This window comes from Balearica regulorum, chromosome 12, assembly GCF_011004875.1.
Source record: "Balearica regulorum gibbericeps isolate bBalReg1 chromosome 12, bBalReg1.pri, whole genome shotgun sequence".
Classification (NCBI taxonomy): domain Eukaryota; kingdom Metazoa; phylum Chordata; class Aves; order Gruiformes; family Gruidae; genus Balearica; species Balearica regulorum.
Window position 1 is genome coordinate 270,571 of NC_046195.1, and position 16,610 is coordinate 287,180.

Below are 16,610 nucleotides of genomic sequence, written 5' to 3' on the forward strand. Positions count from 1 at the left end.
GGCAGCGTCTCGCAAGGCCAAGGCAATCCTTCACGGGAGCAACAAGAGGAGCCGTCAGCAAATTACGGCTCTGCACATGCCAACGTCTGGTCAAGGGGCTCCAGGCACACACCTACCTTTCCCATGACTTCCTCCATTCCCTCCAGAGCCTCAGGATATGGCAAGCCAAGCACTTGGCCTGCAGTGCTGCCCTGTGGGCGCTTCCTGGGGCAACAAGGGTGCCTCCTTCTTGCCTGCTTGGGGCCAGGAAGGCGGGGCAAGGAGGGCTCTGCCACACAAACCCCTGGGGGAATGCTGCGCCGGTCTCAGGGAGTCCGTGTGAGTGGAAAGGGGCTGGAGGGTCAAGGCAAAAGGCCAGCAGATGCACCAAGTGCTGAGCAATGACTGAGCTCCAGTTCCTGTGGGGAAGAGGCTCACTTGCTGCACCTTACATGGCGCAGAGGAAGGAGGGCCCAGCTCTCTCTGGGACTTGTTGCTTCATGGAAGCAGCTAGACTGCAAGGCATCTCAGGAGGTCACGACTCCAAAAGCCTGCTCAAAGCTTAGAGCAGGCGGCTCAGTGCCTGAGCCTCATTGAAACTTGCCTGTGTGTGATACCCAGGCATGGAGAATCCCAAAGTCCTCTAGGCACCTGCTTCACCCAGTGCTTCAGCACTCCCTGAGAACCTTTGAATGCTCCAAAGCAGTCCCTGCCGCCTGCTGTTGCCAAGTGGGCAAGGCACTGTGGAGCCAGGCTGGAGAAAAGGTTGTCTGCGTTGGCCAGGAATCGAACCCGGGTCAACTGCTTGGAAGGCAGCTATGCTCACCACTATACCACCAACGCTGCTGCAGGCACTGCTGCCTCCTCCTCCTCCTCCAGCCCGGAGCCTGGCCTCCCTCCCTCCTGCTCCTCCACTTCCCAAACTCGCCTGCCTCCCGCCCTTCCACCTCACAAACTGGCCTCTCTCCTGCTCCTCCGCTTCACAGACTGGACGGACTCCTCCTTCCCGCGCCCTGCACGCACACGACCTCACGCTCATGGCATATGTGTGTGGGTGTGTGTGCTCCTCCGTGTGTCACGTGGTGGCTAGGGAAACTCAAGATGATGGCTGCTGCCAATGGTGCCGCTCCCCAGCTGCCTTCATACATGTGCCAGCCGTGCATGTCCTATGCAAGTGCACGTGCCTTTCTGTCTATGTTCCTCTCATGGTGTAAGCACTCTGTGCAAACACCCACCCAGATGCTCGCGCCTTGCCCCACCCTCCGGGGGATGCCGAGCTCTGAAAACAGCATGGGAAACCTCATGGGTCAAGATAAACACTAGGACACGGCTTAGCAAAAACTGTCGTGGGCAAAGCACGCTTGACTCGTGCAAAATTCATTTTTTGCCAATTCAAACCGGTTCACCTCGCGAGAAACAAAAAGACAAACGCAAACCACCACCTTTCCTCTCCCCTGTCCCAGGTCAACTTCTTCACAGCAGACTCCTTTACCTGCCCTAGCGGGATGCATCTTCCCTCTGCTCTTTCCCACTCTTTCTGTTCCTTCCTCCTCTCTCTGCCCAGCCTCTGGTGCCCTTTCTGCAGTATGTGAAAAACAGAGGGGCCACAAACTTTGCTGATGGCTCAGCTGTGGTGTGCGGTGGGTGCACTGTGCAGCTGGAACTGGCTGTCTCTGACACAGGGCAGCCCCTTAGCTCTTCTTGCAGAGGCCACCCTGCAGCACCCCCTAGCCCCTCCACTACCCCAACCTTGACACGTGTAGCTGATACAGTGCCTGTTGGGAATACCATAGGGCATACCACTGAGGTAACACAGTCGGAGTCTGCCCCAGTCAGAGTCACAGTCACGCTGTCCCGGGCTAACAGCTGGTTGCACGATGTACATTTTGGCTGACGTGAAAAGGCACAGCATCCAGACGGGGTTTCTTCTTAGGCACTCGATATGTCCATATCTTGTACACTTGTCTAGTATTAGCCCAGCCATCAGTGAGGAAGAAGCAGGGACTGCTAGCGTAACAATTATCTATCCTATTGTATAACGTGCAAATAGGCCGGGTGGATCATTTCTAGCACAGGTTTCTTGGTTCACATAACTCGTTTGGATATGAGCATCTGCCACTTTCCTTGCTGCATGCTCGTAAGCAGTTTGGTTTGCAGGACTCTACTCATTGCCTGCTCCTGGGCTAAAATCTGCCCTGTGCTGCTCCTGGTTTTGGTGGTGGGTGATTGCTTTGGTGAATCCTCATGCCAGCACAGATGAATGATGACGTACATCTGACCAGCGCGTCCCTTCTCCTGCCTACATGGAGGGCACCATTTTCTTTCAGCTGCCATTTTCTTAATAAACACCACAACCACCGTGGTTTCATGCTGCTCTGTGATTGGCTGACAGCCATGTCTTGACCCCATCCTACCCACCTGCTCTCAGGCAGACCTGTGGTTGGCTGTCAGGACCAGACAACCGTACCCGCATGCCCAGAAGCACGTCAGGCACAGAAGCCTCCACCCCCTGAAGACAGGGAAGAGGCAACTTTTGACAGCGTCATTCCCTATGGGTTCTCGTATGGCTTTGTGATTGCCTGACGGCCATTTTTGACACTGTCACGTCCGCACGTTCCAGATCTCCCTCTGATGGGCTGTCCACTCCCTTTGGACCAAGAACTGTTCCGATATAAATGATATACCAAGCAGTGGTATCCACTAGGGAATGAAGAAAGGCACCTAGAACAAGCAAGACGCCTGTGGATGGCCCACCGCCTGCAGAGCCAGAGGTGACCTCACAGTCAACAGCCAAGCAATCTTCTGGCTTCTGGCCCATCAGGTACTCAGGGAGCAGGGACTTCCCTTGCAGATACCCATGCCGTCGCCCTGCCTCCAGCTCATGAAAGCACTCAGTCAAGGAGGACTGCTCGGAGAGGCCACTCTTGATTGTCTTTGAAAGTTCATGGCAACTGGGAGAGGTTCCTGAGGCCTGGAAGAAAGTCAGTGTTACTCCTGTTTTCTGGAAAGGCACAAAGGAGGACCTGGGGAACTGCAGGCTGGTCAGACTCATTTTGGTCCCTGGGAATGGGAAGGAGGAGACTCTTTTCACACACATGAAGAAGTTAATTTCGGGGGGTGTGTGTGTGTGTGTGTGTGTTTTTCATTACTCTCTACTCATATCCGTGTGACTGTGCTCTTCTTTTTTTCTGGGGGGGGGGTGTGTGTGTTTGTCTTTGTGTGTGAGTTGTTGGCTAAGATACCTCAAGCTACCGAGGAGTCCAGCATAAAAGCCAGTTCTTTGCCATCCAAGGAGAGGGACAAGAACACTAAGCATAGAATTAGCAATTGGGGTGGAGGTTCCTCCCAGTCAGCCCAGGGCAGGGCTGGACCAGCAGGACTGAGTGGTGCCCTGTCTTAAATGGTCAGTTAGCTTCATTGCCTATTACCTTGATTACAAACTAATTATTTCAAGCTAATCATTCTATGGTTTCTGTCTCATGGGTTCCATCCCACAATTACATTTTCCCCTTTTTGAAAGTTTTCCTTTCAGGCCTTGAGTAGCTTTCTGATCAGCATAACTTCTCTTATAGCTAAGCTTCGAAATTTTCTACAGTCACCGTGACCCTGAGGTAAAGGCTCTTAGTCCTAGGTAGTGTTCGCTCATCTAAGCAAGTTGCATAGCAGTTAGCACCTGGCATTTCAAAGGGGCTGCGAGGGCACTGCCTGTTCCAGGTGGTTCCCTGTCACATCCACAGGCCAGAGCACACCGCAACCAGGCGGGGGAGGCCAAAGCAAAAGCAGGATAGAGAGGGCTGGGAGGAGGCTGTAGATGTGAATGTGGGGAGTATAGCTGCAGCTTGCCCACTGCAGAGACTGTTGCTCAGAGGAGAGCATCTGACTGCAGATCAGGAGGTCCCTGGCTCAGCTCCAGGTCCACCGCCCACTGTCCCTTTCCTTCTTCATCCATGCTGCCAGCCCCTCTGAGCTTCTCCTTTGCTTGTGCTGCTTCCACCACCCTCAGTGGCATGGCTGTGTGGAACAGATCACGCACCAGTAAAAGGCTTGTCTCTCCTTCTCTGCCTCCGGGCCCTCTCTGCATTTGCCCCTCAGGGTTTCCTTTTTCCTTAAGATGCTGCAGCACCCAGGCAGGCTACCAGCACCCCCTCTTCCTCTCAGGGGCAGTTCTGCTGCTGCTCTGTTGGGAGCAGGTGGGCATGGGACTGAGAAAAAGCCACTGGGAAGCCTCCAGCTTCTAGCCTACGCATCAAAGTCTGCAACGGAAGGGATGGACTCCTGATGGCACAGTCACCACCATGTCCTCTTTTGCACTTCAGTGCCCTTGTTCAGTGACTCCCTGGGAGATTCAGGGCAATGCTCCACTCAAAGCTCGGTGGTTGGGAACTTCACGGAGCATGGTGAGCACCTGGTGCCTGGCTTCCAGAGGCCTTGACAGGTGCGCTTTCCTTTGTGGCACAAACGTCACTCTCACGGGACACCACATTGCCTACTCCCCTGTGGGGCATTCCTTTCCACTCTGTACCACAGCACTTCTCCCATCCCACCCCTCCACAGCAGTACAGCAACCAGCTGTAGCCATATGTGCCGGCAAATGATCAAAGGGCCACAGTCTTCCATCCTTCGGCAGGCAACAGGCAGCCTGGGAGGCTATAAACCCACAGGAGAGGGTTGTCATCTCAGACCAGTTCATAACCCCAGTTCTGTGCTCTGCCAGGAGGTAGTCAGGACCAGCAGTAAAAAAGTCACTGCTTTCTCACCATACACACAAAGCCTGCTGGGTACACTGCCAGAAGAAATGAGCTCAGTTCTCGAGTGCTTTCATTGGTGGAACTCAAAATAGAGCCTGAGAGACAACACAGAGCCGGGATGCCCAGCTTACTGACTCACGCTCCATTTCTGTGAGGCTTTTTAGTTTTTCTCTTTCCCGCTTGCTTATTTCTGCTGCTCCAGTAGCAACCTCCACCAGCTTCCACACTCAACTGCCAGTAAGCTCCAATCAGAGACTAGATGTTCTTCCTTGCAGAGCGGGTATCTACATGAGGGAGGAGGAGAACAAACCACCACGAGTCTCCAGCTATGCTGCACAAAGTCTTTTAATAAGAAGGAGCAGATGCAGTGGCACAGAACAAAGAAACACGCCTGCAGGGTTCAGGGAGGCACAGAGAATGGCCCGTTTGCCAAGGAGAAGCTCCACACAAAGTACGGGCCTTTTCCCATCCTGCTCTACCTGGTGGCAGCAATCCCAGCCCACCAAGAGCAGTCCCTAACTCTGGCACCCTCCCCCTATCAGCAGGAGGTTCAGCAAAGCAGAAGAGAATGCGCCCTCTCTCCAGGAGCTCAGAGCCAGAGGAGGCACGGCCAGGCCTGCCATGCAGCCAGGAGCAGTGGGCACAGATCCCTCCTGCCAGGTGGCATGAGGACACCCAGCCCGTCTGCAAGCCGTGGCCACGCTCCCGCTGCTGCAGGGTCCCCGTCTTCCTTCCTGCTCCGAAGGGGATGATGCGCCGGCTTCAGCAGTTCAGGCTGCAGCGGAGGGGAGGCAGACACAGCCCTGACCCCCCCAGACCAAGGGAGCCCCCAGAAGAGATGGGAACCCCCCCGGCGCTGAGGGAGCTCCCAACAGCAGCGGACAGAGAGGATCCCACGGCTGTGCTCTGAGGGAAAGAGGTGAGGATGGGGCCCGGCAGGGTCACCACCACCGGGGAGGCCTCAATGAACACCGTCGAGTCAGCGCAGCGGGCGACACAGGGCTCACTGCAGCTGCTTGCAAGTGGGGTTGGGCCAGAGGCGCCGCAGGGCGTTTGGAGGCAGGGTCTGAAGCAAGACATCTCTGGGTGAGGGAGGCAAAGCTGAAACGCAGAGCAGAGAGGAAACAGAGACCTCAGCATCAGTCTGTCTTTTCCTCAGCTCTCTCTGAAGATACGCTTTGCTGCCCTCCATCTCCACCTCTAGCTCCATGTCCAGAAAGAACCCGCAGCTGATCTTGCTAACGTGCACAAGAGCCGTGACACTGTCGGAAAACACACACTGTGCTTACAGCTCCCACGGCCCTCATCGTGCCCTCCAAGATGCACGGCACAGGCAAGCTGACCCACTTTTGGAAGAGGCCCCAGCAGAGTGGGTTTAAAGCACCTCTGCAAAGACTGATCATACCCCATCTCCAGAACAAACCTTGCTGCGCTGAAGAAAGCCCTGCATGCTCTTGGCCATTTGGATAGAGCCCATCTACTAAATGTAGGCGGAAATTCTGCTGGGCAGAGCTCCCTGCAGATGAGCCCCATTGACCATTTTCTGCTTGAAAGAACCCCCCTTTCTTCCCAGCTCTCCCCAGCCAGCCCCATCAAAAGGGAAACCAGTCACAGCCCTTCAGCAGTTCTGTTGCGGGGCCAAGCTGAGGCAGCCCAAGTATCAGCCTGAGCAGCCACCATGACAGCAGCTCAGCCCAGAGGGAGAGATGGAGCGGACTCAGGCTTACCTCGTTCCTCGAGGAAAGGGAGGCAAGAGAGGAGGATGCGGAGCCTGGAGCACCACAGGCTTTTATGCTGTGTCCCAGAGCCCCGTGGGGCCACAAACATTCCTTGCTTATGAAGCATCTAAACACTGGGCAGTTGCTGCTTGCCCAGGACTCGCTGGTGTTTAAATCTTTTTCACCTGGAATGTTTTGATCCTGCTTCATAGCACCTAGGATCATGGAATGAATCATAGAATGGGTTTGGGTTGGAATGGACCTTAAATCATCTAGGTCCCGCATCCCTGCTGTGGACAGGGACGCCTACCCCTTGGTCAGGTTGCTTCAAAGGCCCATCCAACCTGGCCTTCAAGACTTCTTGAGGTGTGGCATTCACAACTTCTCTAGATAAATGGTGTCTCACCACCCTCACCGGAAAGTACTTCTTCCTAATATCTTATCTAAATCTACCCTCTTTCAATCTAAAACATGTACGCCTTGTCCTATCCCTACACTTGCTGATAAAGAGTCCCTCCCATCTTTGCTTTAGGATACTTTTAGGTTCTGGAAGGTTTCTATAAAGTCTCCCTGGAGCCTTCTCTTCTCCATCCAGAGCGATCTCAACTCTCTCAGCCTCTCTTCATAAGGAGAGGTGTTCCAGCCCTCTGATCATCTTCATGCCATTGACCCCAACTCTTTGAGTGCAACCATCAAAACAATTCCTTATCCAGCAAGTGGTCCACCTGTCAAATCCATGTCTCTCTGTTTTAGAGACAAGGATGTCGTGTGGGACAGTATCAAATGTTTTACACAAGTCCAGGTAGATGACATCAGTTGCTCTTCCCTTACCCATCAATGCTGTAACCCTGTTGCAGAAGGCCACTAAGCGTGTCAGGCAAAATTTGCCCTTAGTGAAGCCATGTTGGCTCTCACCAATCACCTCTCTGTTTTCTACGTGCCATTAGCATAGTTCCCAGGAGGATCAGCTCCACGATCTCGCAGGGCACAGAGGGGAGACTGACCAGCCTGCAGGTGCCCTGGTCTTCCTTTTTCCTGTTTTCTCTTTTCCAGGCGCTGCAGATTTCCCCAATGTGCCATGAATTTATAGATTTGATGGAGAGTGGCTTAGCAACTTCATCTGACAGTTCCTTAGGCCATATAATTTGTTGAGGACCTCCGTCTTCTCTGCCTCAGTTGTAGCCAGTTCTCCTGTTTCGCTCATTGCGGGGGTACAGTTACCTTCATCTTCCTTTGTTGTCCTGTGTACCTGAAGAAACCCTACTTGTAATTTTTCATGTCTCTAGCCAAGTGCAGCTCCGGCTGTGCCTTGGCTTTCCTGATCCCCTCCTTGCAGTCCTGCTTCTTTCCCCTATAATCTCCGGTACCCCTCTTCCTGCATGTCAGGATTGAGAGCTTCTTGCGCCCCAAGAAACATGCCTCGTAGTATCTCCCAGATTTAGTTGGCTCCTTTATCTCTGAGGCCACTTTCCCAAGGTACCCCCCACACTGGTGCCCTTAACAGCCAAAAGGTCAAACCTGCCTTTCTCAGGTTTTGGGTCCTTCCTCTACTTTTTACCCATCCTTTACCCCTCATGATTGAGAATTACACCTGGGCATGATCGCGACAACCCAGCCTACCTACAGTTTCCACCTCTCTCATAAGTTCTTCTGCACTAGGGAAAAACAGGCCCAGCAGTGCCTCTGCTCTGGTCAGGCTCTCTCTCACTCCACTAGTTTCCTGAACTGCTTGCAGTTGACTGTGCTGCTTTTCCAGCAGATGTCTGGGGGGTTGAAGGCCCCTATCAGGATCACGGCCTCCGACCCTGATGCTTCCATAAGGCCAATGAACTCGGAGGTCTCAGGCTACTGTGCAGGGAGATTTTAAGCTGCTTTGTGTCACATGGATTGCCTTTGTCACATTGCCCTCTTCATGATGAGCATGGCCACCGATCACAGTGAGCCAGGAAGGACACCTCAAGTCAGCTCTCAAGTGCTTTCAGTGGAAGCACTCCAGCTAAGCCTGAGAGACGTGTCTCCCCGCAGGTCATCATAGACACACAGGAGACAGTGGGTAAGCTCAGGCAGAAGGTCAAGACTTCACAATCCCATACAGGAGAAGGGACTCACTTCTCCAGGGATGTGGCAAAGCAGAATGGAACGATCGTTGTGGGCTGAAGCCCCTTGTGGGCAGGAGTGATGGCCACAATGACCTTGCTTACCCTCATCATTCCCTACCACGGCCTGGATTTGTGATCAAAGAGATGCCTGTGTCCTTCCCTGAATGAGACCCACATCCAAATTCACCTGGTTTTGCTCAGCAAGTTTACCCCAGAGTCCAGAGGTCTGGATGACGTCCTTTTGAGGAGAGGCTCAGGGCATCAAGCCAAAAGCTCAAGGCTCTTCTTCCTTGGTCAGAGATGGGGTGGCCCGTTCCATGCATTTCAAACTACAAAGGGACATTGAATGTGGCCTTCCAGAGCACCTGGGAGTCATTGTGATGTGGAAGAGTTGGGAAAACCCCTGAACTCCAGGCAAACATGAGTCACCCTGCTCTGGACTTCATGGAACCTGGTGCCCCAGCCTCAGGCATGCCAGGGATAGCAGAGCTCATACTGCCCATGCGACACTTTCCTCAAGGGCATTTTCACACAATTTAGCAGCATTCCTGAAACAAATGATGCACCTTCCATGCAATCTCATGCTGCTGCTGCCTTCCAGGGCATTGCCTTTTGGTGACTGCTCAAGGGATCGTGTGATTCAGTGCAACACAGAATAATAATGCTTGGATTCGCTGGAGGTCCTCTGGGACAACCTTCTGCTCGGAGCAGACTAAACTTCCCAGTTACCTCAGGAAGCTCTGGGCCTTGTGCCATCGACTTCTGAACACTGACACTGGCAGAGAAGTCACAGTCTCTAGGGCAGCTCTTCCAGGGCTGCATTGCCCCTCCTGTGAGCTACCAAGAGATGGCAGTGAGGGTGATCTGGAGATGTCTTGAATACAAGTGTTCATGTAGTCCGTATAATGACACGTCAGAAATACCCACCTCTCTATCTCATTCTCAGGTGGCTTTGTTCATCCCACTTATACAACCCACCTCGTTCACAGTTTCATCAGCGTGAGCCAAGAGTTTGGAGTGTGCTCGGTGGCACCAGGAAGAGCACAAGGGCTGGATGTGTGCATGGAATGCCGCCTGCTCTTGCATTTCATGTACACGCCAGTGCCTAGAAAGACGTTCTGGGCAGAAGGGCTGCAAAGGGGAGAAGAAGTCTGTCCCAGCATGGATCTCACTGAAAAACCTGAAGGGAAGCTGTATTGTACCTGGCTGAGATGGAGTTAATTCTCCCCACAGCAGCCCTCACAGTGCTGTGCTGTGTCTTGGGAGCTAGCAAGGTGTTGGTAACACACCAGTGTTTTGGCTGCTGCTGAGCAGTGCCAGCACACATCAAGGCTGTCTCTCCAACATTTCCTCCCCCCTGCCAGCAGCAGGCTGGGGGTGGGCAAGATCTTTGGAAGGGACACAGCCAGGACAGCTGACCCAAACTGACCAAAGGGATATTCCGTGCCTTATGACATCTGCTCAGCAATAAGAAATTGAGAGATAGGGGGTGGAACAGGGTGGGGGCATTCTTTTTTTTTTTTTTTTTTTTTTGGCAATGTTTGTTCTCTGGAGTAACGAGTACGCTTACTGAAGCCCTGAAACACCAATGCAATCAATTCAAACAGCTGGGGGATTTCTCTGGCCTTGCCTCTTTGCTGCTGGGCCCACCTGCAGGTGCAGCCAGGAGTAGGGCTGAGCAGGGATTCCCAAAGGGCTCTGTATTGGCTAGATGTGGCTAGGTGGTGGTGGTGGAGGGGAGAGGGGGTGCTGCAGGGTGGCCTCTGTGAGAAGAGCTAAGGGGCTGCCCTGTGCCGGACACAGCTGGTCCCAGCTGCCTCCACAACACCGAGCCAACTGCAAAGCTTGTGGCATCCGTAGCACCCGTGATGGAGCAGGTGGATATTCCTGAAGGAACTGCAACCCGTGGAGAAGCCGGGCCAGTGAAGAACTTTCCTGGCAGGCCTGAAGCATGTGGAAGAGTCCACGGTGAAAAGGATTTTCCTGTTTAGAAGTGCAGCACGTGGAGAACCCGTGCCGGACTGACTAGTCTGCAGTGAAGGACTGTAGTTGAGCCATGTCAAAGTGGGAGGAATGGTGCTAGTTTTTTTGTCTTTTTTTTCCCACAATACCCAAAACCACACACAGCCCAATCCTTCACTTCCCTTCTGCCTGCCCAAGACTAGAACTGAGTGTTGGGCACACGCTGTCACTCACTCCTGCAAGCACGTCCACTGAACAGCAGGTCCACTGAACCCTGGGCCTGACCGTAGGTCTGTGCAGAGTTAATGCCTGGCGCCCGGGCACGGTTTGTCTGGTGTCCTGCTCTAAAACCTGGGCAGTCCCTGATGCTGATCTGCTCCACTCACTGGCTAGTGCTGCTGGAGATTTGCTGGAGACTGGTTTACTGTTGTTCACCCTTGTACTTGCTGGCTAGTTCAGCTTCAGATTTAGTTGCCAACATCTGTGCACATACAGAAACACACCCCCTCACACCCCCCCCCAAAAAAAAAAGGAGAACACAGTCTGACAGAAATGAGCTAGGAATACAGAGTAATGAAAAACAGCAATTCCCTTCTTGTTGTACATGTGTCTGGAAAGAGTTTCCAGGATGAGTTGCTCCTTCCCCTTTGCAGGTGTCACCGAAACCTGGGAATAAACCTTGTAACACCAATGTAGTGGTAAAGGCAGGAATTCTTTGTTGCAGCGCTGGATGCACGGGGGATAGCTCCACCTAACTTGCACGCCGGACTGACGTGGTTTAGCCCCAGCCGGTAGCTAAGTGCCACGCGCCGCTCGCTCACTCCTCCCCCGGCGGGATGGGAGGAGAACGGAAAAACAACGGCAAAGCCTCGAGGGTTGGGATAAGGGCAGTTTACTGGGACAGCAAGGGAGAGGGAAACAATCAACAACAGTGCTGATAACAGATAGTAACAATGGGTGATAACAGAGAACGATTTACCGACCTGACGACCGACCGACCGACCGGACGCTCGAGCCGTCCCGGAGCCACGCTGACATGCCGAACCCGCCCCTGCCCGACTAGCCCCCTTTTATGGTGAGCATGATGTCACATGGTATGGAATAGCCCCCGGCCAGCTTGGCTCACCTGTCCTGGATCCTTGTGAAATTAACTCTATCCTTGCCAGAACCAGAACACAGGTGATCACCAACACACAGGTTATATAGAATCAAAATATACATATTCATTGTTTTTCAAGAAAAGGCAGTCCTATGATAATCATTTCTTGGAATCCATTTCCATATTCTCCTCCCCGTCACGCATGCTCAGTGATTTGAGTCGGTGGTCCTCAAGGGGTCTCTGGTGGTCGTCAATGGTCTCGCACCCGTGTCCGCTGGATGACCCTCTTCTTGCGGGCATGCGCAGTATCATTGTTGTGGGTGCACTTGTCCATAACAACTTAATAAGATTAATATCTCCAAACCTATTCTTCGGTTTGGTAGGGACTGTACATGGAACATGGCAGCATTGTACGTTGTCATTACCTATCCCACAGTTACAGAGGCATCAAGTTGACTCTGACCAGCGTGCAGTTCCCCAGGTCCTCCTTCGTGCCCTTCTGGAAGACAGGAGTGGCACTGACTTTCTTCTGGGCCTCAGGAACCGCTCCCAGTTGCCAGGACATTTCAAAGACAATTGAGAGTGGCCTTTTCCAGCAGTCCTGATTGTCTGAGTGCTTCATGACCTGGGGGCAGGAAGGTGGTGTGGCTATCTTGTGGCAGGGAGAACGCCCGTGATGGAGCTCCAGGATTAGTTGCTCCTTCCCTTCCCAGGCCACGACCTTTGAGTTGCCATGACCCTTCAAAGACAATTGAGAGTGGCCTCTGCCAGAAGTCCTCCTTGTCTGAGTGTTTTCATGACCTGGGGGCAGGAAGACGGCATAGGTATCTGCAAGGGAGCTCCCTGCTCCCTGAGTACCTGATGGGCCAGAAGCCAGAAGATCGCTTGGTTCTTGACTGTGAGGTCACCTCTGGCTCTCCAGGGGGTGGGTGATGGGATTTGCAGAATGTCCAAAGATCTGCATTTCAGGGGAGAGTGATGCAGAATGTGAGTTTGGCAGAGGAGACTGGAAAAGTGGACTTGCCTAGGGATTCTCTTCTGTGCACCCCACTAGTGGTGGCAGCTGGGATCCGCAGCAAGACCTAATCCACAGAGTGGGTAGAGGCGCAAGACCCTCCTAGAGGAGCAAGACTCTCCGTTCCCCTGAGGGAAGGAAAGGGAAGGAGACCAAGAGAGAGGAGCCTGTCAGGAGTGGGACTCGAACCCACGCCTCCCAGGGAGACTGCAGCCTGAGTGCAGCGCCTTAGACCGCTCGGCCATCCTGACCAATGGCTGCTGCTCCCACTGCCTCTGCCGCTCCTCCCCCTGCAGCTGCCAGAGCCAGCCCACCCCAGCCGGCCTCCTCCTCCTAGCACTGCTGCAGGGCAAGCTGGCTCCTGGGAGCACCCTTCCCTGCTCCCACTAAGGGCTGCTGACAGGCAACCGCAGCTCCTACCCGCACGTTAGACCACGCAGTACCCAGCACAGGGGCAGCGTCTCGCAAGGCCAAGGCAATCCTTCACGGGAGCAACAAGAGGAGCCGTCAGCAAATTACGGCTCTGCACATGCCAACGTCTGGTCAAGGGGCTCCAGGCACACACCTACCTTTCCCATGACTTCCTCCATTCCCTCCAGAGCCTCAGGATATGGCAAGCCAAGCACTTGGCCTGCAGTGCTGCCCTGTGGGCGCTTCCTGGGGCAACAAGGGTGCCTCCTTCTTGCCTGCTTGGGGCCAGGAAGGCGGGGCAAGGAGGGCTCTGCCACACAAACCCCTGGGGGAATGCTGCGCCGGTCTCAGGGAGTCCGTGTGAGTGGAAAGGGGCTGGAGGGTCAAGGCAAAAGGCCAGCAGATGCACCAAGTGCTGAGCAATGACTGAGCTCCAGTTCCTGTGGGGAAGAGGCTCACTTGCTGCACCTTACATGGCGCAGAGGAAGGAGGGCCCAGCTCTCTCTGGGACTTGTTGCTTCATGGAAGCAGCTAGACTGCAAGGCATCTCAGGAGGTCACGACTCCAAAAGCCTGCTCAAAGCTTAGAGCAGGCGGCTCAGTGCCTGAGCCTCATTGAAACTTGCCTGTGTGTGATACCCAGGCATGGAGAATCCCAAAGTCCTCTAGGCACCTGCTTCACCCAGTGCTTCAGCACTCCCTGAGAACCTTTGAATGCTCCAAAGCAGTCCCTGCCGCCTGCTGTTGCCAAGTGGGCAAGGCACTGTGGAGCCAGGCTGGAGAAAAGGTTGTCTGCGTTGGCCAGGAATCGAACCCGGGTCAACTGCTTGGAAGGCAGCTATGCTCACCACTATACCACCAACGCTGCTGCAGGCACTGCTGCCTCCTCCTCCTCCTCCAGCCCGGAGCCTGGCCTCCCTCCCTCCTGCTCCTCCACTTCCCAAACTCGCCTGCCTCCCGCCCTTCCACCTCACAAACTGGCCTCTCTCCTGCTCCTCCGCTTCACAGACTGGACGGACTCCTCCTTCCCGCGCCCTGCACGCACACGACCTCACGCTCATGGCATATGTGTGTGGGTGTGTGTGCTCCTCCGTGTGTCACGTGGTGGCTAGGGAAACTCAAGATGATGGCTGCTGCCAATGGTGCCGCTCCCCAGCTGCCTTCATACATGTGCCAGCCGTGCATGTCCTATGCAAGTGCACGTGCCTTTCTGTCTATGTTCCTCTCATGGTGTAAGCACTCTGTGCAAACACCCACCCAGATGCTCGCGCCTTGCCCCACCCTCCGGGGGATGCCGAGCTCTGAAAACAGCATGGGAAACCTCATGGGTCAAGATAAACACTAGGACACGGCTTAGCAAAAACTGTCGTGGGCAAAGCACGCTTGACTCGTGCAAAATTCATTTTTTGCCAATTCAAACCGGTTCACCTCGCGAGAAACAAAAAGACAAACGCAAACCACCACCTTTCCTCTCCCCTGTCCCAGGTCAACTTCTTCACAGCAGACTCCTTTACCTGCCCTAGCGGGATGCATCTTCCCTCTGCTCTTTCCCACTCTTTCTGTTCCTTCCTCCTCTCTCTGCCCAGCCTCTGGTGCCCTTTCTGCAGTATGTGAAAAACAGAGGGGCCACAAACTTTGCTGATGGCTCAGCTGTGGTGTGCGGTGGGTGCACTGTGCAGCTGGAACTGGCTGTCTCTGACACAGGGCAGCCCCTTAGCTCTTCTCGCAGAGGCCACCCTGCAGCACCCCCTAGCCCCTCCACTACCCCAACCTTGACACGTGTAGCTGATACAGTGCCTGTTGGGAATACCATAGGGCATACCACTGAGGTAACACAGTCGGAGTCTGCCCCAGTCAGAGTCACAGTCACGCTGTCCCGGGCTAACAGCTGGTTGCACGATGTACATTTTGGCTGACGTGAAAAGGCACAGCATCCAGACGGGGTTTCTTCTTAGGCACTCGATATGTCCATATCTTGTACACTTGTCTAGTATTAGCCCAGCCATCAGTGAGGAAGAAGCAGGGACTGCTAGCGTAACAATTATCTATCCTATTGTATAACGTGCAAATAGGCCGGGTGGATCATTTCTAGCACAGGTTTCTTGGTTCACATAACTTGTTTGGATATGAACATCTGCCACTTTCCGTGCTGCATGCTCGTAAGCAGTTTGGTTTGCAGGACTCTACTCATTGCCTGCTCCTGGGCTAAAATCTGCCCTGTGCTGCTCCTGGTTTTGGTGGTGGGTGATTGCTTTGGTGAATCCTCATGCCAGCACAGATGAATGATGACGTACATCTGACCAGCGCGTCCCTTCTCCTGCCTACATGGAGGGCACCATTTTCTTTCAGCTGCCATTTTCTTATTAAACACCACAACCCCCGTGGTTTCATGCTGCTCTGTGATTGGCTGACAGCCATGTCTTGACCCCATCCTACCCACCTGCTCTCAGGCAGACCTGTGGTTGGCTGTCAGGACCAGACAACCGTACCCGCATGCCCAGAAGCACGTCAGGCACAGAAGCCTCCACCCCCTGAAGACAGGGAAGAGGCAACTTTTGACAGCGTCATTCCCTATGGGTTCTCGTATGGCTTTGTGATTGCCTGACGGCCATTTTTGACGCTGTCACGTCCGCACGTTCCAGATCTCCCTCTGATGGGCTGTCCACTCCCTTTGGACCAAGAACTGTTCCGATATAAATGATATACCAAGCAGTGGTATCCACTAGGGAATGAAGAAAGGCACCTAGAACAAGCAAGACGCCTGTGGATGGCCCACCGCCTGCAGAGCCAGAGGTGACCTCACAGTCAACAGCCAAGCAATCTTCTGGCTTCTGGCCCATCAGGTACTCAGGGAGCAGGGACTTCCCTTGCAGACACCCATGCCGTCGCCCTGCCTCCAGCTCATGAAAGCACTCAGTCAAGGAGGACTGCTCGGAGAGGCCACTCTTGATTGTCTTTGAAAGTTCATGGCAACTGGGAGAGGTTCCTGAGGCCTGGAAGAAAGTCAGTGTTACTCCTGTTTTCTGGAAAGGCACAAAGGAGGACCTGGGGAACTGCAGGCTGGTCAGACTCATTTTGGTCCCTGGGAATGGGAAGGAGGAGACTCTTTTCACACACATGAAGAAGTTAATTTCGGGGGGGGGGGGTGTTTTTCATTACTCTCTACTCATATCCGTGTGACTGTGCTCTTCTTTTTTTCTGGGGGGGGGGGGGGGGGTTTGTCTTTGTGTGTGAGTTGTTGGCTAAGATACCTCAAGCTACCGAGGAGTCCAGCATAAAAGCCAGTTCTTTGCCATCCAAGGAGAGGGACAAGAACACTAAGCATAGAATTAGCAATTGGGGTGGAGGTTCCTCCCAGTCAGCCCAGGGCAGGGCTGGACCAGCAGGACTGAGTGGTGCCCTGTCTTAAATGGTCAGTTAGCTTCATTGCCTATTACCTTGATTACAAACTAATTATTTCAAGCTAATCATTCTATGGTTTCTGTCTCATGGGTTCCATCCCACAATTACATTTTCCCCTTTTTGAAAGTTTTCCTTTCAGGCCTTGAGTAGCTTTCTGATCAGCATAACTTCTCTTATA

The 16,610-nt window shown here is 53.7% G+C and overlaps 1 protein-coding gene and 3 non-coding genes across 4 annotated transcripts in view; 1 reads left to right on the forward strand and 3 right to left on the reverse strand.

Annotated features, from left to right (window-relative positions):
- LOC142603549 (olfactory receptor 10C1-like) overlaps positions 1-16,610 on the forward strand; it is a 178,324-nt gene that overhangs the window by 35,756 nt on the left and 125,958 nt on the right.
- On the reverse strand, positions 751-822 carry TRNAG-UCC (transfer RNA glycine (anticodon UCC)). The gene has a single exon. It is a non-coding gene; the product is annotated as a tRNA-Gly (tRNA).
- TRNAL-CAG (transfer RNA leucine (anticodon CAG)) lies at positions 12,789-12,871 on the reverse strand. Its single transcript has one exon. It is a non-coding gene; the product is annotated as a tRNA-Leu (tRNA).
- TRNAG-UCC (transfer RNA glycine (anticodon UCC)) lies at positions 13,824-13,895 on the reverse strand. Its single transcript has one exon. It is a non-coding gene; the product is annotated as a tRNA-Gly (tRNA).